The sequence below is a fragment of the Rhinatrema bivittatum genome, chromosome 3 (assembly GCF_901001135.1).
Source record: "Rhinatrema bivittatum chromosome 3, aRhiBiv1.1, whole genome shotgun sequence".
Classification (NCBI taxonomy): domain Eukaryota; kingdom Metazoa; phylum Chordata; class Amphibia; order Gymnophiona; family Rhinatrematidae; genus Rhinatrema; species Rhinatrema bivittatum.
In genome coordinates this window covers 595,588,678-595,594,677 of record NC_042617.1, presented here as the reverse complement: position 1 = coordinate 595,594,677, position 6,000 = coordinate 595,588,678, and the positions used below count along the sequence as shown (strand labels likewise).

Genomic DNA, 6,000 nt, shown 5'->3' with positions numbered 1-6,000 from the left:
ATTTTGCATTGAAACTTTGTAGCATGCATAACAGTTGGTCTGTGGGGAGTCATTCTGAAGCATATTAGAGGTAGAGGTAGCTGTGTTTAAAAAAAGATTGGATAAGTTCTTGGAGGAGAAGTCCATTACCTTCTATTAATTAAGTTGACTTAGAAGCCACTGCTAAAACTAGCAACAGTAGCATGAGATAGACTTAGTTTTTGGATACTTGCCAGGTTCTTATGGCCTGGATTGGCCACTGTTGGAAACAGGATGCTGGGCTTGATGGACCCTTGGTCTGACCCAGTATGGCATGTTTTTATGTTCTTTTGTTCTTAATCACCCTGAATAGGGGTTACCTCAATATTTCCTGTCTCGTATATTTAAAAAATAAAATAACATTTTACATACAACTGCATGATATTTTGCAAGCTTTGTTGTCTTCTGGATTGACATTGCACCACCAGTAGCTGTTAATCTGAAATATCCCAAATTCATGTGGACTTTTGTTTAATGATGTGTCATAATCACTGCTATAGTATGCCAGACAAACATCTGTGAAAACAAAATGAAAAAGTTATCAAAACGTAATGAGAACAGAAGCCTAAAATCTGTATTGGTCCAGTAGAGAACTGAATTCTCTAAGCATTGTGAAACCTTTATGGGATCAACATCAGATTTATCTAAAGATGTTGCATGTGCATGAGCTTTCAAAACAACATTTCTTCAGATGATTGATTGATAATCAGTATATTTCAATATCTCTTATGCTGGTCCATAAAAAGGTATTGTAAACCCCATAAAGAATCATAAGGCATTAAGAATTGCATTGGTAGTTACACACATGCACATATTGGGGTAGATTTTAAAAGAAGCGCGATCAGCCTACTTTTGCTTGTGCATCAGACTCAAGCAAAAGTACGCTGGATTTTAGTAGATACGCGCGGAGCCGCGCGTATCCACTAAAATCCTGGATCGGCGCGCGCAAGGCTATCGATTTTGTATAGCCTGCGCGCGCCGAGCCGCGCTGCCTCCCCCCGTTCCCTCCAAGGCCGCTCCGAAATCGGAGCGGCCTCGGAGGGAACTTTCCTTGCCCTCCCCTCACCTTACCCTCCCTTCCCCTACCTAACCCCACCCACCCGGCCATGTCTACACCCCCCCCTTACCTTTGTCGGGGGATTTACGCCTCCCGGAGGGAGACGTAAATCCCCGCGCGCCAGCGGGCCTGCTGTGCGCCGGGCCGCGACCTGGGGGCGGGTACGGAGGGCGTGGCCACGCCCCCGGGCTGTAGCCACGCCCCCGTACCCGCCCCCAAAACGCTGCCGACACGCCCCCGGAACGCCGCGACGACCGGGCCCGCCCCCCGACACGCCCCCGACACGCCCCCCTCCGAGAACCCCGGGACTTACGCGAGTCCCGGGGCTCTGCGCGCGCCGGGAGGCCTATGTAAAATAGGCTTCCCGGCGCGCAGGGCCCTGCTCGCGTAAATCCGCCCGGTTTTGGGCGGATTTACGCGAGCAGGGCTCTGAAAATCCGCCCCATTATTAGGGCAAAAAGTAAATATCTTTCATTAATGTATATTCCCAAGAAAATGCTTCTGGGAGAAGAGTATCTGTGCATTTATAAAGAAAAGCCAGAAAATGAGAGATTAGGTGACAGAAAAGGGAAGATACAGGGGCCGATGCAAATGTGGGCATTCCATTTACTGCGGTGGTGAGCGCGTGATTGGAAGCACATTTTTTAAGCACCAAAGGAATGCCAATGCAATATCTGGATTAAGATGTCCATACTGCGCTCACAATATCTGTGTGTAGGGAATAGCACCAATAGCATGCTAATCTAATTTAAATGTGACAATTAAGTTTAATGATCACTGTCCTGATCTCTAATCTATGATTGTTTGGTTATCAGTACTGACTGGATTACAGTGGTACTATATTTTCATGTTTGTTTCCTAAAGGTGATGTTGTATTGTGAAAATCAATAAAATAATAATTAAAAAAAACATGCGAGAATTGTCTATTAGTACCTGATGCAGTAACATGCACTATTAGTACCTGATGCAGTAACATGCACTGAAATTTTGTGCTTCCATAGTGAGTTTACTTACGTTCAAAATGTTGCGCCTGCCTTATCCTAGTGTTAGTGTACTGGAGCTAGTGGCAGTTGGTGTTATTGTGCTGGAGCTAATGGAGTTTCCTGAAGGTTTCCTGCTTTTCAATTGAAACTGTTTACTTCCTTGTCATGCTGACCTTCTTTTTGTGTCTGCAAGCAAGAATTAGGGTAGCCACAAAAGGCACACAAGCGAGGGTGATATCAAATAATCCTGCCAATGACAGAAGACCAAAGGACCATGTGATGGCAAAGGCACAGGTTAGCAAATGGCTTAAATCCTTTTAAATCCTTATTAAAAACTTGTCAATTGGATGTCCATTTCTGGGGCCATCACAAGACACCCTGGACTTTGGCGTTGGTAACATCATCAAAAAGACACCTAAAAGTTGATCGGCCATTACTAGAACAATGGATGCCAAATTCCAAGTCATCTGTGAAAACCTCAGGCCTTGGGTGTCTTTAATTAACAAGGACTTTTATGAACCCTGAAGTTTTCAGTGCTTTTGGATCCTACCCACCACATAGCTGTGATATGCTGAGGATGTGGTTGGTCTAACTGTGTTTAAAAAGCATCTGATGGACCCTTGGTCTGACCTAGTATGGCATGTCTTATGTTACTTATGTTGTTATGTTTTCAAGTGCAACCCAGAGCCAACTATAGACCCTGCAAGCAGCATCTTATTTGGCCATGCACAACTCTCCCTGGATTACCTGAATCAGAAGTGGTGTGAAGATACCATCTCGGCTCTAGTGCAATTGAGACCCTATATGAGGACTTGCGCAATGATATTGATCCAATTGCCTTTCACAAGCATGCGGGTCCCTGGGTTGATGAAACTTCTGTGTGCCTTGCCTTTTTTCACTATAGGAAGTTTCTAGAATACAGTAGGACTGGTTTGCGGGATGAATCAGTTCTCAGTCTCACAGCGCTTTGGACAAGTCTTGAGGGCTAGGATGAAACATATGCAACAGTATATTTATTTCCCAGTGGACCCAGGGCAACTGCAGGAGATCTGGCATGGATTCTTTGACATAGCTGGGATGCCCAATGTATTAGGCACTAGGGATGTGAATCGTTTTTTGACGATTTAAAAAAATTATCAGATATTTTTTAAATCATCAAAAATCATTAAGAGTCGCGATACAATAGAAATTCCCCTGATGTATCGTGAAAAATCATAAATCGGGGGAGGGGGAGGGCGGGGAAAACTGGCACACCAAAACAACCCCTAAACCCACCCCGACCCTATAAAACTAATCCCTTACCTACCCCCACCCTCCCGAACCCCCACGCCCCCACTGGAGCACCAGGTAATTGTAAAAAGTTTTGGGGGGTTCGGGAGGGTGGGGGAAGGTAAGGGGTCAATTTTAAAGGGTCGGGCCTCACTAAAAAAAAAATTATGTGAATCGGAAACGATTCCGATTCACATCACCACCGATCAGATTTTTTTCCCCCTCTAGCCGAACCCGATCATTAAGACGATCGGGCACACGATTCACATCCCTATTAGGCACAATAGACTGCAACCATATTGCACTTACCCCAGCTTGGAACAGGAGAGTACATTCCACAATCGGAAGTCATTCCATTTGATGAATGTGCAGATGATTTGTGATACACAGCAATGGATCCTGAATGTAGTATCGAGGTTTCTGAGGAGCTGCCATGATTCCTACATCCTTGCTTGTTTGTCACTTGGAACTGATTTTCCCAAAGGGAAATACGGTGATGGCTGGTTGCTTGGTAAGTAACAGTAGCTGTTAGATGTCTTGATAGACAACCGAGTGGCAAAGAGGAATGCAGGACACTGTACAAGTTAATTGTTTTAACCAGAAAGTATTTTGGTACAAAGTGGGTGTAGTATAAAATGAACCAGTTATGTATATACCATATGAATTAGTATATATAGGTATTTAGTGGTGTCTTTTCAGTGTCTTTGATGCAATATTGCTTTACTCTTTATTAGGTAATTGTGGCTATGGCTGTAAGCCGTGGTTGCTGACTCCGCTCCTGCCCCACACATTGCGGTGAAAGAAAGTACAATGAGGCCCATACCAGCACTAGGTCTATCATTCAGTGGACATTTGGTGTGCTGAGAGAATGATTCAGAAGCTTGCAACAGTCAGGTGGTGCCCTCCAGTACAGTCCTGAAAAAGTTGCATCTATTGTTATGGCCTGCTGCATGCTACATAAGAACATGCCATACTGGGTCAGACCAAGGGTCCATCAAGCCCAGCATCCTGTCTCCAACAGTGGCCAATCCAGGCCATAAGAAACTGGCAAGCACCCAAAAACTAAGTCCATTCCATGCTACCGTTGCTAATGGCAGTGGCTATTCTCCAAGTGAACTTAACAGCAGGTAATGGACCTCTCCTCCAAGAACTTATCCAATCCTTTTTTAAACACAGCTATATTAAATGCACTAACCACATCCTCTGGCAACAAATTCCAGAGTTTAATTGTGCATTGAGTAAAAAAGTACTTCCTCCAATTAGTTTTAAATGTACCACATGCTAACTTCATGGAGTGTCCCCTAGTCTTTCTGTTCTCCGAAAGAGTAAATAACCAATTCACATCTACCCGTTCTAGACCTCTCATGATTTTAAACAGCTCTATCATATCCCCCCTCAGCCATCTCTTCTCCAAGCTGGAAAGTCCTAACCTCTTTAGTTTTTCCTCATAGGGGAGCTGTTCCATTCCCCTTATCATTTTGGTAGCCCTTCTCTGTACCTTCTCCATCGCAATTATATCTTTTTTGAGATGCAGCGACCAGAATTGTACACAATATTCAAGGTGCGGTCTCACCATGGAGCGATACAGAGGCATTATGACATTTTCCGTTTTATTCACCATTCCCTTTCTAATAATTCCCAACATTCTATTTGCTTTTTTGACTGCTGCAGCACACTGAACCGACAATTTCAATGTGTTATCCACTATGTCGCCTAGATCTCTTTCTTGGATAGTAGCACCTAATATGGAACCTAACATTGTGTAACTATAGGATGGGTTATTTTTCCCTATATGCATCACCTTGCACTTGTCCACATTAAATTTCATCTGCCATTTACATGCCCAATTTTCCAGCCTCATAAGGTTTTCCTGCAATTTATCACAATCTGCTTGTGATTTAACTACTCTGAACAATTTTGTATCATCTGCAAATTTGATTACCTCACTCGTCATATTTCTTTCCAGATCATTTATAAATATATTGAAAAGTAAGGGTCCCAGTACAGATCCCTGAGGCACAACACTGCACTGCCCACTCCCTTCCACTGAGAAAATTGTCCATTTAATCCTACTCTCTGTTTCCTGTCTTTTAGCCAGCTTGCAATCCATGAAAGGACATCGCCACCTATCCCATGACTTTTTACTTTTCCTAGAAGCTCTCATGAGGAACTTTGTCAAATGCCTTCTGAAAATCCAAGTATACTACATCTACTGGTTCACCTTTATCCACATGTTTATTAACTCCTTCAAAAAAGTAAGCAGATATGTGAGGCAAGACTTGCCTTGGGTAAAGCCATGCTGACTTTGTTCCATTAAACCTTGTCTTTCTATATGTTCTGTGATTTTGATGTTTAGAACACTTTCCACTATTTTTCCTGGCACTGAAGTCAGGCTAACTGGTCTGTAATTTTCCGGATCTCCCCTGGAGCCCTTTTTAAATATGGGGGTTACATTAGCTATCCTCCAGTTTTCAGGTACAATGGATGATTTTAATGATAAGTTTCAAATTTTTACTAATAGGTCTCTACCGAAGCCCCTATAGTCTCCACTGACTGTGTTTCCAGGGTGTCCTCCTGCAAGGTTATGGTCCATTCTTCCTCAGGCTGGCTCTCCTCAATCAATTTGCTGTCAGTGGGAGGATGCTTATCAGAAATGTCCTGGAACATGAATTC

General features: G+C 43.5%; 1 long non-coding RNA gene across 1 annotated transcript in view; it reads right to left on the bottom strand.

Moving 5' to 3' along the window:
* Positions 1 to 396: 396 nt before the first annotated feature.
* The window catches only part of LOC115088448, a 35,267-nt gene continuing 29,663 nt past the window's right edge, over positions 397 to 6,000 (bottom strand). The window contains exon 3 of the long non-coding RNA XR_003855781.1: positions 397 to 534. This is a non-coding gene — a long non-coding RNA (uncharacterized LOC115088448). The remainder of the gene's footprint in view (positions 535 to 6,000) is intronic.